Below are 16,965 nucleotides of genomic sequence, written 5' to 3'. Positions count from 1 at the left end.
ATCACATTAGCTAAGGCTATTTTGAATTAATCAGTCTTTTTGACTCCACTACGCTACCCAGAAAACCATTTGCTCTTGCATGGAGACTTGCTTCCTGACCTTTGACCCAAATTATCTTTTCACCAGATTTAACCTATCACAGAGAGAAACACATATTATCATTGCCCCATTGCTCTCTGGCACACTGTATTTCCACATCAATATTGTGCATTAGCACGGCACCATTGTGGAATATTTTATTAAATACTTATTTTTTAAAATTGGATGTATATCAATTGATAGTATTTACCATTCATTATCGTGCATGCTGCATCTAACTAAGATGTAGCAGAGGAATGTTAATTTTAACCTCGAACCCAAAGGAATGCAGCATTATGTGACAAATAATGTTACACATGGTCTGCACTTTTTGCAATATGTTTTTTCCTGTTTATAAATGCTGACTATGGTACGTATATTCTAATAGCGATGACATTATTGTGTTCAATCATTATGGTCATTACCAGCCCCGAGGTGCTTCCTACACCCCAGTGAGCACCTCAGGGCCAGTAATGATGGCCAGAACGCCTGAATAAACTGAGGTTTGTTCGGAATTAACCCTCAAAGCACTCTCTCAGCTTTTACCCTGCTATCATCCTGTCATTTGTGCATAAATGGAATTTGTACTTCTCCATCCTTCACATTTAAACCATGCAACGTAAACTAAGGAAGGAGTTCAGGTAAAGCTCTTTTTATCTTGAGGTGCCTGTGTGTGTAGGTGTGTGTGTGCATGTGTGACCAAAAATTTTTCTAAATTAAACAGGAAAACCATATAAAAAGGAAACAAAAATTGTGCAAGACTTTGGTAACTGTTTGGCATTTGGGTGAAAGCATATATTCTACGCACACCACAGCCAGCTTAGTGGGGCCTCAATCATTGATTGCAAGCAGAACTTAAAATGTCCGAAGGTAACAGCTACAATACCTTGAAATTTCTCACAATGATAATGTAATATTTAACAAAGAGTCAAAAAGGAAAGATGATGGGAGATTTTAACCTGGTGGGACCTTGGAAGTGAGCAAGTGGAATGCCTTAGATTCCTTATGGTCCAGATTCTGCTATTTTCTGTGTTGACAATGTTATGGGCCAGGGTTTAGAAAACTCCAAAGTATATCAAGGAGTTCACCTGACCCACAACTGTTATAGATTTTGGTTATGGGGAGCACAAGGGTCTACTCTCCAGGTGTTGTGCAATAGAGACCTTGGCCGGGGTTCTCCGATCCCGTGCCAGGTCGGAGAATTGCCGGGGGGGGCGCGAGAATCATGCCACGCCGCTCCGGCGCCAATCGCACCCGCGGGGTCGCCGCCTCGACGGTTGGGGGCCGTTGAAAGCCACCCCCTCAGCAATTCTCTGCGCCTCGACGGGCCGAATGCCCGCCAAGTTCAGCCGAGTCCCGCTGGCGTGCGTTTTATATGATCCGACGGGACCTCGGAGTTCTGGCTGCGGGGGCCGTCCTGGTGGAGGGGGGGGGGGGGGCAGGGGGTTAAGACTCTGGATGGGGGGCCTCCATGGAGTCCAGGCCTGCCGATCGGCGGGCGGGCTAATTCCAGGGGGGGGGGGGGGGGGGGGGGGGGAGACTGTGTTCCTCCGTGTCAACACTTGGCCGGGGTTTCGGAGAATCCCGGCCAATATGTATTTTTAAAACAAAACAATGTTTTTTCAATGAACCCAGTTAACATTTTATAAACACACAGTAAACATCTTATCAACCACTAACACACTTAACCTCACAGATACAATACTCTGTAGGTAACCCTTAATACCTTTCCTAGCAGCATCCATAAGTTAAACCCTTCTTACAAACACAACAGGTTTAAGTTCTCTACAGAAACAGGTATTACTTTGAAATCATCAAGTGAGCTGAAGACATTCTTTAGCTTGTAGAGAGAGATCATTACACAACTGCTTGCTCTTCAACTCTCCAACTCTGCCAGCACTCCAACTCTGAAAACAAAACTAAAATCAGACCCACAAAGCAGCTTTGCAGCTCAAAACGAAAGTAAATAGACAGACAGCCCAGCTCCATCCACACACTGACATCACTGCAGCTATTTGGTAAACACTCATTTCTTAAAGGTACATCCACCTGACAACAAATGCTTTTGATTGGGCAACTGGGCCACCTACCGAAGGCTGACAGAAATTTTATTTCACATCGATTAATCAGGCTCTGATGGCATCATCAAGCCCTGACAGCGGTTTTATCTTCAAAATGAGCAAGAAATTTACTGCAGTTCCATGACAGCTAATGGCAGATATGGACAGGATTGGGAAGCTGAAGGGGCCTTTCCTTGTTGGGGCCTGCAGGAGAAGGAGTGCAGTTCTGGACCCAGTAGGAGATGTTTAGAGCTCCATGTCCACTCTACCATTCCCTACTGTAGTCTTCAACAAAGAGACATACAGGAACGCACGGTAGGATGTAATGAACACAGGTTTATTCAATACACACATTCTATCACCCTCCTCGCCCTGCACCGAGGTTGGGGTTTAAATACAATGAGGTTCCAACTGGTTATGGGGAAACACTGCCCTGTTTTACCAGGAGAGTTCATACTCCGTGTTGGTCATGGAAACCGGATGGTGCATAGCCTGTGACCTCCGATTGGGTCATAGCACCTACCCCAAGTCTAGAGACTGTCAGCCATGCTCCATTGGAGGTGGACCGGCAAGATGTTAATGACTTCATGGCTTCACATAGCTGAAGCAGGAAATTCTCTGTAACCAATATTTACCCACCAGAAACCCGCTGGCATCTATTATCCCATTTCTAATCTACACAAAAAGCAACCTACTACTGCAGCCTGCATAAAAATGAACAAATGTTTAATCTGATTATATTGATGAACTAGATCTTGATGTACAACGGGTTAATTTCAAAGTCTGCGGTTGACACAAAACTTGCAAGTATTGTAACCTGTGAAGGTAACAGTGTGGAACTTCAAAAGGACATAGACAAGTTGGTGGAAAGGGCAGATAGGTGGCAGATACAGTTCAATTCATGGAGAGACAATATAAAATAAGGGCTAAAATTCTGGAAGGTGGAGGAACAGAGGGACCCGGCTGTATATGTGCATAAGTCATTCAAGTTGTCAGCACAGGTGGAGGTGGCAGTTAATAAAGCATATAGGGTGGGATTCTCCATCCCACTGCATGAGTAGAGAAATCCCTGGGCGTGGGTGTGCTGCCGGTGCAAAGGAGAATCCCGACAGCGGAGAATCCAGCCCAGAGTATTTTGGGCTTTATTAACAAAGGTATAGAGTACAAGTTCTTGGAGGTTATGCTGAACTTACACAAGACACTAGTTAGACGCAGCTTGAATATTGTGTCCAGTTCTGGGTGTCACATCATAGGAAAGATGTGAACACAATGGAGAGAGTTCAGAAGAGATTTACAAAAATGATACTAGCTACGAGAAGCTTCATTGATGAGGATAGATTGGAGAGGTTGGAACTGTTTGCCTGGGAGAGAAGAAGGCTAAGAGGAGATTTGATAGAGATGTTTAAAATCATGAAGGGATGGACAGAATTGATTGGTAGAAACTTTTCCCGCTCATAAAAGGAACAAAAATGAGAGGGCATAGATTTAAAGTGATTTCCAAAGAAGCAAATGTGATGTGAGAAAAACACTTTTTCACACGAGTGATTTGGGTCTGGAATGCAGTGACTGGAAATGTGGCAGGTTCGATCGGGGCATTCAAGAAGGCATTAGGTGATTATTTGAATAGAAACAATATGCACAGGTATGGGCTAAAGGCAGGAGTGTGATGCTCGTTTGGGGAGCTGATTCAGACATGATGGGCCAAATGGCCTCATTCTACGCTGTAACAATTCTGTGATGTGAATATTTTAAAGTCCAGTCTGCAATCTGCATCCCTCCGACTCTGGTTTACTGTCTGTTCCTGTTCTCCAGCTCCACTGCTGCAGCAGAATCTGACAGCTATTACATCTCAGTCCTTTGACACTCTTTACCAAAAGCACTTGGTCGCACCCTCTCCAACTTCCTGAAAGCCAACTTAAATTCAACCTTTTTGACAATACCTTTTGAATTCTCGTCCTGATTTGGTTTGTTCCGCACGTTGTCCATCTTTCCCATTGTAAAACACTTAAGGCGGGATTTTCCAGTCATTGCCTCCCCAAGATCGGAAATCCCCGCTTGAGGTCAACAGACCTTTAAATGGTTGGTCAAATTGTCCTGCAGCGGGCGGGGATGGAACATTTACCTCTTAGACACATATTTTTCAGAAGGATTCTAAATCAATGCATGTTGATATTTATTTTGATAAGCCACCATCAGAATATTCATGACGCATGGCTCTATTACTTTAATATCACACTTCAGGTGGTGCTCTTAATAACATATACTGTAACCCCTTCAATTGGTGGGGTAGTGGTATTGTCATTGCACTAGTAAACCAGAGACCCAGTGTAATGCTCTGTGGACCCAGTTTCAAATCCTGCCACTGCAGATGGTGAAATTTGAATTCAGTGAAAATCTGGAATTAAAAGTCTAATGATGACCATGAAACCATAAAAAAATCTGGTTCACTAATGTCCTTTAGGGAAGGAAATTTGGTGTCTTTACCTGGATTGGACTACTTGTGACTCCAGACCCTTAACTGCCCCCTCAAGGGCAATAGAGCTGGTTTAGCTCGGTGGGCTAAATCGCTGGCTTTTAAAGCAGACCAAGCAGGCCAGCAGCACGGTTTGATTCCCGTACCAGCCTCCCCGGACAGGCGCCGGAATGTGGCGACTAGGGGCTTTTCACAGTAACTTCATTGAAGCCTACAATAAGCGATTTTCATTTCGTTTCATTTTCAAATGCTGGCACAGCCAGCGACGCCCACGTCCCATAACTGAATTTTTAAAAACCTTGGTTGGGACCAAGTAATCTGTGGATTCAGAGTTTTCTGGATTATAGAATTATGTTGAAATGCCTAACCACAGGTGTGTGAACCAGAAAATGCCACAGACATAATTATTTACCTGCAACATAAAACAGTGATAAAACATTGGCCTGAATCTATTTTGCACCCTGAACAGAAAAAAAAAAGACACCCTTACATTTGACCAAATTTTATCCAAGCAGTTTCTGATGGAGGATCCTGCAGAACTGATGCAGTGCAGGAACCCTTGGACTTTTTATGTCTGGATAATTGTCCAGGTCTTGTTGCATTTGGACATGGACTGCTTCAGTGTCTGAGGAGTTGCAAATGGTGCTGAATGTTGTTCAATCAGCAGCAAACATCTTCACTTCTGATCTTATGCTGGAGGAAAGGTCATTGATGAAGATGGTTGAGCCAAGGGACCCTAAGGGACTCCTGCAGTGGGTCCCACAGAGTTCTTATGTTGGTGCTTCCAAGGGGTCCTGCAGTGCACATTCTAAGGTATATCTGTTCTCTGACTACCCAGGGGCTGGACCATCTGGACAATGATAAAGTAACAACACAAATTGTTTAATTTAGCCACATACTCTTATGTTCTGCTCATAAGGATCCTGTGCTAAAATGAGGCTGATGACACTGAGGGAATAGGTGATTCCGTACACTGATATATTTCACCAATATTTGGAAGGGGCGGAGAAGAAACTAGCTGATCATCATCAGCAAGGACAGCTAATTCTGGGGTTGTGTTTTGTCCAGTGTTCTGGTTGATGGGACTGGGCTTGGTGATCAGGATCCTGTGCATTGGCAGCAATTCCCAACTTCATCAACCTCATGTTTCATGTACCTTGGCTCCTCCTTTATTTATTTTCTTGGGACTTGTGCACATGCATTGAGCCTTGGTGGCGCCAGGTTCCCAGGTTCGATTCCCCCGCTTGTATCACTGTGCGGAGTCTGCACGTTCTCCCTCTCACGTCTGAGGGTTTCCTCTGGGTGCTCTGGTTTCCTCCCACAGTCCAAAGACGTGCAAGTTAGGTGGTTTGGCCATGCTAAATTGCCCTTAGCATCAAAAATGTTTAGGAGAGGTTATTGGGTTATGGGGATAGGATGGAAGTGAGGGTTTAAGTGGGTCGGTGCAGACTCGATGGGTCGAATGGCCTCCTTCTGCACTGTATGTTCTCTGTTCTATGAACATTCTGAATTCTCCCTCAGTGTACCCAAACAGGCACCGGAATGTGGCGACTAGGGACTTTTCACAGTAACAATGTAAGCCTACTTGTGACACTAATAAAGATTATTATTACAAAACTTTGTTGCTCTAGAAAGTGAATAAAGAGGGAGGAACAATCAAGTGGCGCGTCCGTGAGTTGGTTGGGTCTGCTCAAATTATTTCTGGACAACTGGTGTTTCCAAATAATAGTGAGGTAGCTTGAGACTTCCAGTGGAACTGAACTTAACAAATGCAAGTAAACTATACATAGGCCCAGAGTCACTGAACAGATCTTCATTCTTTGGTTCCAGAGTCCATTCTGCTCACGTTCCCACTGCCAGGGCCCTTGAGCTTTTTCCCCATTGGTCTGAGTTCTTGTGCTCTCATGTAATAGTCTGTCAGGTGGACCGTGAGGTCGCGCACCTTAAAGGGGCAGCGCAACCACATCCTTCCTTCCTTAAGCCCCTCAATAACATATTTCCAGAACAGGTTATGTACAGTTATTATGCACAATAAAAAGGTTGGGAAACTCAAGGGGAGTGGATCCATAACAGTTCATCACAATGTCAATCCGTCGAACGATTTTCTGGGTCTCATAGACCACCTTCGTCCCCAAAACACCTCCTCCAAAACTGAGGAAGCAATTTTGTCTTCCATGAAGGATTGTCTCTACCGTCTCTAAGATTCAACCACTACAGCAGGGGCATTACCTTCTCCAGCTCCCTCCTGGGTCATCAACGGGGCCTCCTCATAACTCCAAGATGCTCTCTGTTCTGGCTCCACCACGGGAGCATTGGTCCTGCCTGCTGGCTCCAACTGTTCCAAGATTGGGATTGTTTTGCTCACTTCCACCATGGTTAATCTGTACATTTCCGTATCTTCATCTGTGTTCCTCTCCACTTTGTTCATTGGAGTCATGTCTTGTTTTTTTTATTTTGCGCATTCTACCTGGCATGGCATCATGCCGGGCTATGGCCCTTTTTACTGCGCTGGAAACAAATAAACTCTCTGCAGCAGCATGCTTCTTTGGGTTTGTCTCCCCTTATCAAAAGCAATCATCTTGACTACTGGGCTAACAACCCATTTTCTTTCCCGACCATTGACTACAATCCTGTTCCTGGGATCATGGCTGAATTTCCTCAGTGCCTGTTGAGCTGGCTGCACGCCTTGCAGCCACACCACACCACACCACACCACAGCTGGTTCACCTTACCCTCTTGCATTCTTTAAAGCTCTGATGCGCTTCTCTCTGTACGCTCAGTTGCCTGAGCTATTTCAATCGCCCTGTCTAAGGTAATCTTCATTTCAGCCAGGAGGCTCTTTTGCAAACGTATGTTGTTATTAACGCATACTAAACAATCACATAGCATGTCATTGAGCACTGTGCCAAACTCACAATGCTCAGCCATTTGGCAGAGTCTGACGAAGGCAGAGATTGTCTCTCCTGGGTCCCTGGCAGCCCAAATAAACTTGTATCGCTGTAGTGTGATTGACGGTCTGGAGTTGAAATGCTACATGACCAGTGTCACTAACTGGTCAAACAAATTTGTGTCAGGAGCCTCTGTGGATGTCAAATTCCTTATGAGGTTGTAGGTCTGGGGCCCACAAACCATTATTAGAATAGTCTTCTGTTTATCCTCCTGCGTTATTTTATTTGCTGTTAAAAAATAACAGAGCCATTCAATATACTGACTCCAGTCTTTAGCCCCCTGGTCAAATGGATCGAGCTTCCCAATCATGGGCATTTTTCACTCACTGTTTTATGATGCCATCACTGCTTTCTGAGTTTGCTGTTCATTTTGGAGGCCTTTCCCTACCCCCCCCCCCCCCCGCCATGAATTCTGAAGTATCAAGGATTTGCGATCGATCTGGTTTACACTTGTCGTCAATGTGGTGACTTGCTGCAATGCTAGGTAGATTTACAGTATAACTGAACAAGGTTTATTAGTAACAAGTAAAGGTTAACTATACACAGGCACAGAGTCACTGAACAGGTTTCACTGTCTAGCTCCAGGGTCCACTCTTCCCGGGGCCCTGCTCCCCACGCTTTTTCCCCATTGGTCAGGGTTCGGGCACTCCCGCGCGACAGGATCCGAGCCGGTCACGTGGACCATAAAGGCATGCCCCAGAAAGGGTCTGCGCCACCACAAATATATTTCCAGGCTGGAGAGGCTACAGTGATTCTCACATGTTCTCCCTGTTGCGTAAATGGTAAAGGAATCGCAGCGCTTAATATTGTGTTCATTAATAAAAAGGGAAAGAAAATGTATCGAAAATATAATTTTAAGATGTGTGCACATCTTTAAAATCTCTGATACAAAATGGAATTTTCAATATGTAACGAGGGAAAGGAATGACTTATCCACTCATGAAGCCAACAGTTATAACTCCCACATGGCAAAGCATTTCCTTGCTGACGGGATAAAAAGTGGTATTCGGCAGTTACCCACCAAGTGCCCACTTATCTATCCGTGGGGCTCCAGGACCAATTTAGAGACTGACTATTTGTGGTGTGAGGATTTTGCTTATTCTGCCTAAACCTTGCTGAAATATTAGAGATAATATAATGCATAGAGTCGGCAACGCACGGATAGATTTAGCTGAATGAAGCATTTTGTTGTATTGCAATCCATTTATTACTGCTAAGGTTACTATTTATCCAAACTCTCTTTTAAAACCACCCTAACTGAGCAGAAAATCATGTAGATACACTAGTTAACCCTCTCCCTGCTGAATTAAGTGCAACATTTTTGATGAATCTTTTTCATTCTCACAAGAGCCGCAGCAGGGGCAGCAGGGTAGCATGGTGGTTAGCATAAATGCTTCACAGCTCCAGGGTCCCAGGTTCAATTCCTGGCTGGGTCACTGTCTGTGTGGAGTCTGCACGTCCTCCCCCTGTGTGCGTGGGTTTCCTCCGGGTGCTCCGGTTTCCTCCCACAGTCCAAAGATGTGCGGGTTAGGTGGATTGGCCATGCTAAATTGCCCGTAGTGTCCTAATAAAAGTAAAGTTAAGGAGGGGTTGTTGGGTTACGGGTATAGGGTGGATACGTGGATTTGAGTAGGGTGATCATGGCTCGGCACAACATTGAGGGCCGAAGGGCCTGTTCTGTGCTGTACTGTTCTATAAGAGCCACCTTTTAATGACCAGGGAAGCCAGTGGTAGGAGGCTATTGTAACTATTTACAATAACCTGCCCAAGGCAGTAAATATCTGCAAACACAGTCCCCACTGGGATGACCAACTCCCTGTTTGCTGGCAGGGTCGCCTTTTATGTTCAGTTCTAACGGGTCCCAAGTGGGTGGGCCTCCCCTTCGCCCTCGGGGTACCCCTTTCTATGCATTTTCAGGTGATATTGACCGCTCGCTAACCCACTTCAAGTCTAACATGGACTCCGCCAACAGCTTCCTTTGTGTGACCATGTTATTTATTCCACAAATCAGCCTATCCGTCAACATTTCTGAGAGGGACGGCCCGAACTTGCAGTGCTCTGCCAATCGCCTGAGGTGGGTCAAAAAAGTCAGTGACTGACTCACCCATGTTGAACCGATAACATTGCATTATAACAGAAAGTTTTGGTTTGCAATGTTCAGCCACTAGTACAACCAACTCATCCAACGATTTGGAGTCTGGTGCAGCTGGGTAAGTAAGACTGTTCATAATTCCAAAAGTCGGGGCCTTGCAGTCAGTCAGGAAGATCACTTTCTGACAGTCTCCTCACAAAGTACCCATTGGCCTGAATGAAGTACCTCATATGTTCTACGTATTGACTCCAATCTTCCAGTCACACGTTGAAGGCCTGTAACTTATCAAATAGTGGCATATACAAACTTTATATCCTCACGTTCCTCTACGGTAGTTGTCTGGGGCGGCTTGGCATTTCAACAAGTGGGTCCGGAGCCTCCCCTGTCCTCGTTGCCAGTTTAATGATCAAGAAAGCCAGCAATAGGAAGCAAGGACTTATTTCAACTATTTACAATAATCTGCCCACGGCAGTAACTATTCACAATCACAGTCCCCGTGAGAACAACCAACTCCTCGGTCCCTACTTGGGCCAGCCTTTATGTTCTATTCTAACGTGCCCCAGCTGGGTGACCTCTGCCCCCTACTTGGGAAGCTTGTACTCCAAGGGGAGATCAATAATGGTTTCCCCGTGGGCTTTGTGAGGGTTATGACACACCTATAATTAGCCACCCTCAAACTTGGCAGTGAATTGTCTGGACTTAGTCGAGAAGCACCTTTTCTTGCAGATAAATCATTTGCTCCCGAAGTGAAGAATGCCTGTTTAGGGAAGGGAAAATGTTCTCACTTCCCTCTACATTTAACTTTCGCGAAGTGTCTGGGTAAAGCATTTCCTGGTCAATATGCAGAGAAAGCTCCCTCCACTCTGTGCCATCCGCATCCATTAATGCCAGTGGCATTGCAGCATTTTCACTTCCAATACTAGGGCAGGATTCTCTGCTAGCCGACGCCAATTTCGTAATCGGTGATCGGGCGGAGAATCCCTTTTTACAACTGAATCGGGGGCGGCGCCTGTTTTTGGATACTCTGCCCCCTCCAAAATAGCATCACCGAAGGGTACGCCGCACGCCGTTGGGACGGCCTCAGGATGTTACCTCAAAGCCCTCCCCCGATGCCCAGCCCCTGATGGCCGAGTTCCCGACTGTGCGGTTGACTCACGATCTCAGCTGTTGGGAACCTGGCGTGACGGCTGCTGTCTGCGTCCAGCGCCGCCAACAATCGGGTGGGAACTGTGCTGCTGGCTGGGAAGACTTTGGCGAGGGGGGGGACTGGTGGGAAGTGGCTTGGGGGTGGCGAGGAATGTCCAGGGGGGACACTATCTGGCAGGTCGTGTCCACCCGCGGCCGGCACCATGTTGTACGGTATGACCGCTGCAGGTTGCCACCGTGCGCTTGCGTGGCCATGGACCCAGCAATTTCCCAGCCGTTTATATCAGGAAGGCCGTGCGTTTTACGTGGCGCAGCTGCTAGCCCCTCACTTGTCGGAGGATCGGTGTTGGGGCTTCGACGATTTTTCCCACATAAAACAGCACGGATCCTCCGGATGTAGCCCCGCAATTGGAGAATCCAGCCCTAGATTTCTGAATGGGATATTCAATTTACTGTCAGTAACCTCTGAATTATCGGTGGGTTTCTGTCGTGGACATGTATCATTCAGGGACAGCATTCCAGATTATGGAGCTGAGATAGCTGAAGGCTCTACCACAGAAGGTGGAACAGAAGGAAGGGGCTGCAAAGGAACTGAGGTGCAGTAAGAGAAGCAGGGACATGATGAAATGTAGAACTGAAGGAGCTTGCTTGACTAAAGAGGACTGAGGCAAAGGGGGAAATTGCAGGCGAGGATAAGCACTGTGAAATTGATGTGTAGGGGGATGGGCAGCCAATGAAGGTTTAGCAAGGACAGGGCAATAGAGGCAGGGGAGATGTTGGAAAATAAATTTCAAGCATCAGAATTGCAGGTAAGTTGCAATCTGTGAAAGGTGACGGACAAGGAGAGCATTGGAGTGATCAGTCTGGAGGTGACAAAAGTGCAGGTAATTGTTTCACTGGGAGTAGCAATAAATTGAAAGGCTTCAGTAAATGTAAAGAGGCATATCTGTACAGCTTTTACGCCCTTTGCCTTTAAAGACAATTAAATTGGTTGGTATGTTTAATTTCTAAAGCAAAGTGTGAAAATGGCCCTTTTAAAAGGGCTGAATTGAAGTTGCCCTTTTAAAAAACTTTTACATTAAAATGGTTCCAGGGTTTATGCTATTAAATCTTCTGCCCATGTACTTAATGTGCAGCTGAGAGTCTACTGAAACCGGATTTAACAGCACCAAGGCTTGGAGCTGAATTCTGGATGCCGATTTGAGAAAAAAACGGCAAGCTACAAATCGTTGTAAAGAGCACAAGGCACCTTCTGTAAAAGGAGTTCTAATAATCACACTCTATTATCAAGTTCTTAGATAATTACTATTACCGTGGGTAATTGTGGAGTTATCTTCCCAAGGGTTAGTGTAAAACATGTCTAATTTTCCTGCACACTAAGCTGCCATAAAGTTGCCTCCATCCCACCCCTTCTTCTTTCCCTTGTGTCTTCCTATTTTATATGTGGCTTCATTCTCCCCATGCAATTCTCGAGAAAGGAAATGATAAAAAGAGCTGCATGCACGATCATACAGTTTATGCATCTTATCTGCTTACACATATCTGTCTGCGTGTATCCCTGGATCAATGTATGTCTATCTGTTTCTTATTGTTTTTATCTCTGTGTGTGCCTCTGTGAGTATGTGCCTGGGTGTGTGGGCTCATTAATTTGAGGAACGACTATCTGTGGAAATGGGACATCTTCCACTCTATCATTCAGAGCACCATTTAGCTCTGAAAGGGAATGAAATTCCAGTTTAATTTTGCCTGAACTGGGTAAACCACCCACTCATCACATCTGGTGGCACATCAAAAAGGGCAATGAGGGCTTTTCCAACCCATGTTACCACTTATCAGGAGCAGACTGAGTTCTGGTTTCTGCCATATATTCACTCTTTCTAATCTTTTTTCATTCAGGTTATTGGTGGAGACAAATCATTTCCTGAACTGAACAATGGGCCTTGAGTCTGTACTTGCTGTCCGTGGGAGCGGCGGCACAGGTGGAAAATCTTGCGAGAATTGGGAGGTGTGATTCACGTCAGACAGATTGTATTTCCTGATTTTCCTGGCCCCTCATCGGTGATGTCACGAGATTCATTCCCACAAAGGGCTAAACCTCATTTGAATAAATTGGAATTGATTTCAATGTTGTTAGTGCTTGCCATTCCTCCCCCCCCCCCCACCCCTCTGCCAAATCATCCTCCTTCATTAAATGTTCATGCCTCGCCAGGTTGGCCAACGTGAGGCAATTGAGGGGAGTCCTCTGGAGGTGCAGAGGTAAGTATAGCTGCCGGAGGAAAGGAGGGTGGAAAGAGACAGGCCTTGGGTGGGTTCCCCATGGCTGAGGGGGGGGGGGGTGCATTGATGTGTGGTGGGCAGGGGGCAGAACCGACACTGATGGGGAGAAGGAGTGCTGGTTAGACTTCTGCGGTGTTAGTTGGTATTGTAATACCGGCGAGGATTTTCGTGGCAGAGGGTGGTATTCCAGCAATAACTGTCAATGGGAGGTTGGCAATGAATGTTGGGGTGGAGCTGGGGGGGGGGGGGGGGGGGGAGTGGGGGGGGGGGGATGCTGTAGGTGAATATCGGGAGGGAAGAGTATGCTGGTAATGAAAGTTGGGTGGGGATATCCCTGTGAGGATTATCAGGGCATGGGGGAGAGATGCTGATACCTCCGTGATGGGTTCTGGGAGCCGTTAAGGCCGCTCTTTAAAGATGGCACTTCGATCTCTTTAGAGGCGGTAGCCGACTCGGTGAGACCCCGGCCCACCAGAGCATAAACCACGCTCACGCATTTATTTTTCTCTAAGAGGCTCATGATTCTCTGAGAAGACTGGTCTGTGCAAATGAAGAGTTACATGGCAGTTTTCTGTTTGAGCCTGACACGTCTGGTAAGATTCCGCTCATAGACACATTTACTTGAGTTGCTGCAGTGCATCTTGGAGGTGGAACACACACAGTGCATTCGTGATGGAGGAAGCGAATGTTTAAGGTGGTGCATAGGTCGCCAATCAAGCGGGTTACTTTGTCCTGGATGATGTTGAGCTTTTTGAGTCTTGTTGGAGCTGCACTCATTCCAGGAAAGTAGACATTATTCCATCGTATCCACCATTTGTAGATGGTGGACAGGCTTTGGAAAGTTCTGAAGCAAGTTACTCGCTGCAGGATCTCCTTTCTCTGACTTGTCTTTGTAGCCACAGTATTTATAAGGCTAGTCCAGGTCAGTTTCTGGTCAACAACAATTCCCAGGATGTTACTCATGGGATCTTGAGCTATAGTAATGCCATTGAATGCCAAGGGGAGATGATTAGATTCTCTACACTTGGAGATGGACATTGCCTGGCACTTGCGTGGCACAAATGTTACTTGCCATTTATCAGCCCAAATCTAAATGTTGTCCAGGTCTTGTTGCATATGAACATGAATATCTCAGTATCTGAAGAGTTATGAAAGATGCTGCACATTGTGCAATCGAACATGAACATTCTCACTTCTCAACTTACGATGGTGGAGATCATTGATAAATCTGCTGAAGATGGTTGGGTCTAGGACAATCCCCATAGGAACTCCTGGAGTGATGTTCTGAGGCTGTGGCAATTGACCTACAACCACCACAACCATCTTTGTTTGTGCTTGGTATGCCTTCAACCAATGGAGTTTTCTCCCTGAGTTCCATCGACTCCATTTTTGCTAGGTTTCCTTGATGCCATTCTCAGTCAAATGCTGTCTTGATGTCAAAGACAGCCACTCTCACCTCACCTTTAGAGACCAACTGTTTTGTCCATGTCTAGACGAAGGCTGCAATGAGCTCAATAATTGAGTGATCCTGGCAAAACCCAGCTTCAGTGAACAGGTTATTGTCGCGTTAATGCATTGTCGACTACACCTTCCATCAGTTTACTGATAATTGAGAGTTGACTGGTGGGGTGAAACCCCTTCACTGGATTGGATTTGTCCTGCTTTTAGTGGACAGGGCATACCTGGGCAGTTTTCTACATTGCCGGATAGATGCCAGTGTTGTAGCCATACTGGAACAGCTCGGCTAGGGGTGTGGTAAGTTCTGGAGCACAAGCCTTCAGGACTATTGCTGGAATGTTATCAGGGCCCATAGCCTTTGCAATATCCCATGCCTTCAGCCATTTCTTGATATCACATGGAGTGAATCGAATTGCTTGAATACTGGCACCTTCGATGCTGAGGATCTCAGGAAGAGGCCGAGACGGATCATCCACTCGACACTTCTGGCTGAAGATGGTTGCAAGTGGTTCAGCCTTGCCTTTTGCACTGATGTGCTGGGCTCCTCCATCTTTGAGGATAGGGGTATTTGTGAAGCCTCCTCCTCCAGTGAGTTGTTTAATTGTCCACCACCATTCACAGCTGTATGTGGCAGGACTGCAGAGCTAAGATCTGATCCATTGGTTGTCAAATCGCTTAGTTTGTCTATTGTTACTTCCACTGTTTGGTGTACAAGTGTAGTTGTTGGTTAGCTCAGTTGGATGAATGACTGGTTCATGGATGTCGAGTGATGCCAGCAGTGTGGCTTCAATTCCTATATAAGCTGAGGTTATTGATGAAGGCCCTCCCTTCTCAACCTTGTCCCTTGCCTGAGATGTGCTCACTTGATAGAGTTTTTTGAAGAGGTCACAAAGATGATTGATGCAGGTAGGGCAGTGGATGTTGTCTATATGGACTTCAGTAAGACCTTTGACAAGGTCCCTCATGGCAGACTGGTACAAAAGGTGAAGTCACACGGGATCAGGGGTGAGCTGGCAAGATGCATACAGAATTGGCGAGGTCATAGAAGGCAGAGAGTAGCAATGGAAGGGTGCTTTTCTGATTGGAGGGCTGTGACTACTGGTGTTCCGCAGGGATCAGTGCTGGGACCTTTGCTATTCGTAGTATATATAAATGATTTGGAGGAAAATGTAACTGGTCTGATTAGTAAGTTTGCAGACGACACAAAGGTTGATGGAATTGTGGATAGTGATGAGACTGTCAGAGGATACAGCAGGATTTAGATCGTTTGGAGACTTGGGCGGAGAGATGGCAGATGGAGTTTAATCTGGGCAAATGTGAGGTCATGCATTTTAGAAAGTTTATTATAGGTAGGGAATATACAGTGACTGGTAGAACCCTCAAAAGTATTGACAGTCAGAGAGATCTAGGTGTACAGATCCACAAGTCACTGAGGGATGGGGTCACCTGGGAGAAAGGAATTGAAAGGGAGAAGAGTTGACAGAGAGGGAGCGACTGGGAGAGACGTGGGTATTGGGGAGGGTAAGTGGGAGAGTGTGTGACTGGGAAAGGGAGTGACTTGGGAGAGGAGGTGATTGGAAGAGAGGGGATAATCTGGGGGAATGATCGGGAGAGGGTGTGACTAGGGGATGGGGTGACTGGGAGAGAGTGGGCAATGTGTAGTTGATTGGGAGAAGAGGTGCAGGCTCTGATAATCTAAGTGAAATCAGGAGTCCAGGTCTGAAGCGGATGCAGAAGCCTCATTTTAGCATTGATATGAGTGGGGCCTGTGCTCATCTAACAGCTGCTGAAACAAAAGGTGACCCGAGCCATTTAACACTGGCCCTAATGCCCATGCAGATCAGGTCTGGACTTTCGTCTCACTGAATTTCTTATATGTTTCCACTTTATGGGCTGAATTTTCCAGTCCTTTCGTGGGATCTTCTGTTCCTGCCTATAGTGACCAGTGACCCCCCCACCTCCCAGCGATGGGTTCCCCAGCACCACAGCTGGCGAACGATGGAAAACATCGTTGGCATCGGCGGGACCAGAAGATTCTGCTTCTGGCCAATGGCGAAGTGCCTCCGCCACCAGAAAACATGCCGCGGGGGTTGGGGCGGGGTGGGAATCCCATTCTCTGTGTCTGTTACGATCACAACAATAATGACTTTAAGCCTCATAGTGTCACCTTCTGTGTCGACATTCCAACCAGCTACTGGCAAAAGCATGCAGCTCCAATAGAATGGAACGTTTCCAGAGGATGATGCTTCTTACTCATCCAGCAACTGACCTTGTCCAAAAAACGTCCACCAGTGGCTTACGTTTGACCTCTTCCCTTCTGTTGGGGGACTCTGTTGTCAGAATGGAGTAAGTTTGCAGCTAGCATTCAGCTCATGGATGTCGCTTCAAAGAGTTAATGAAATAGATAATTTTCATTGCCCTAGGAAAGGCAGT

This window comes from Scyliorhinus canicula, chromosome 4, assembly GCF_902713615.1.
Source record: "Scyliorhinus canicula chromosome 4, sScyCan1.1, whole genome shotgun sequence".
NCBI lineage: Eukaryota > Metazoa > Chordata > Chondrichthyes > Carcharhiniformes > Scyliorhinidae > Scyliorhinus > Scyliorhinus canicula.
Note: the sequence above shows the minus strand (reverse complement) of the source record.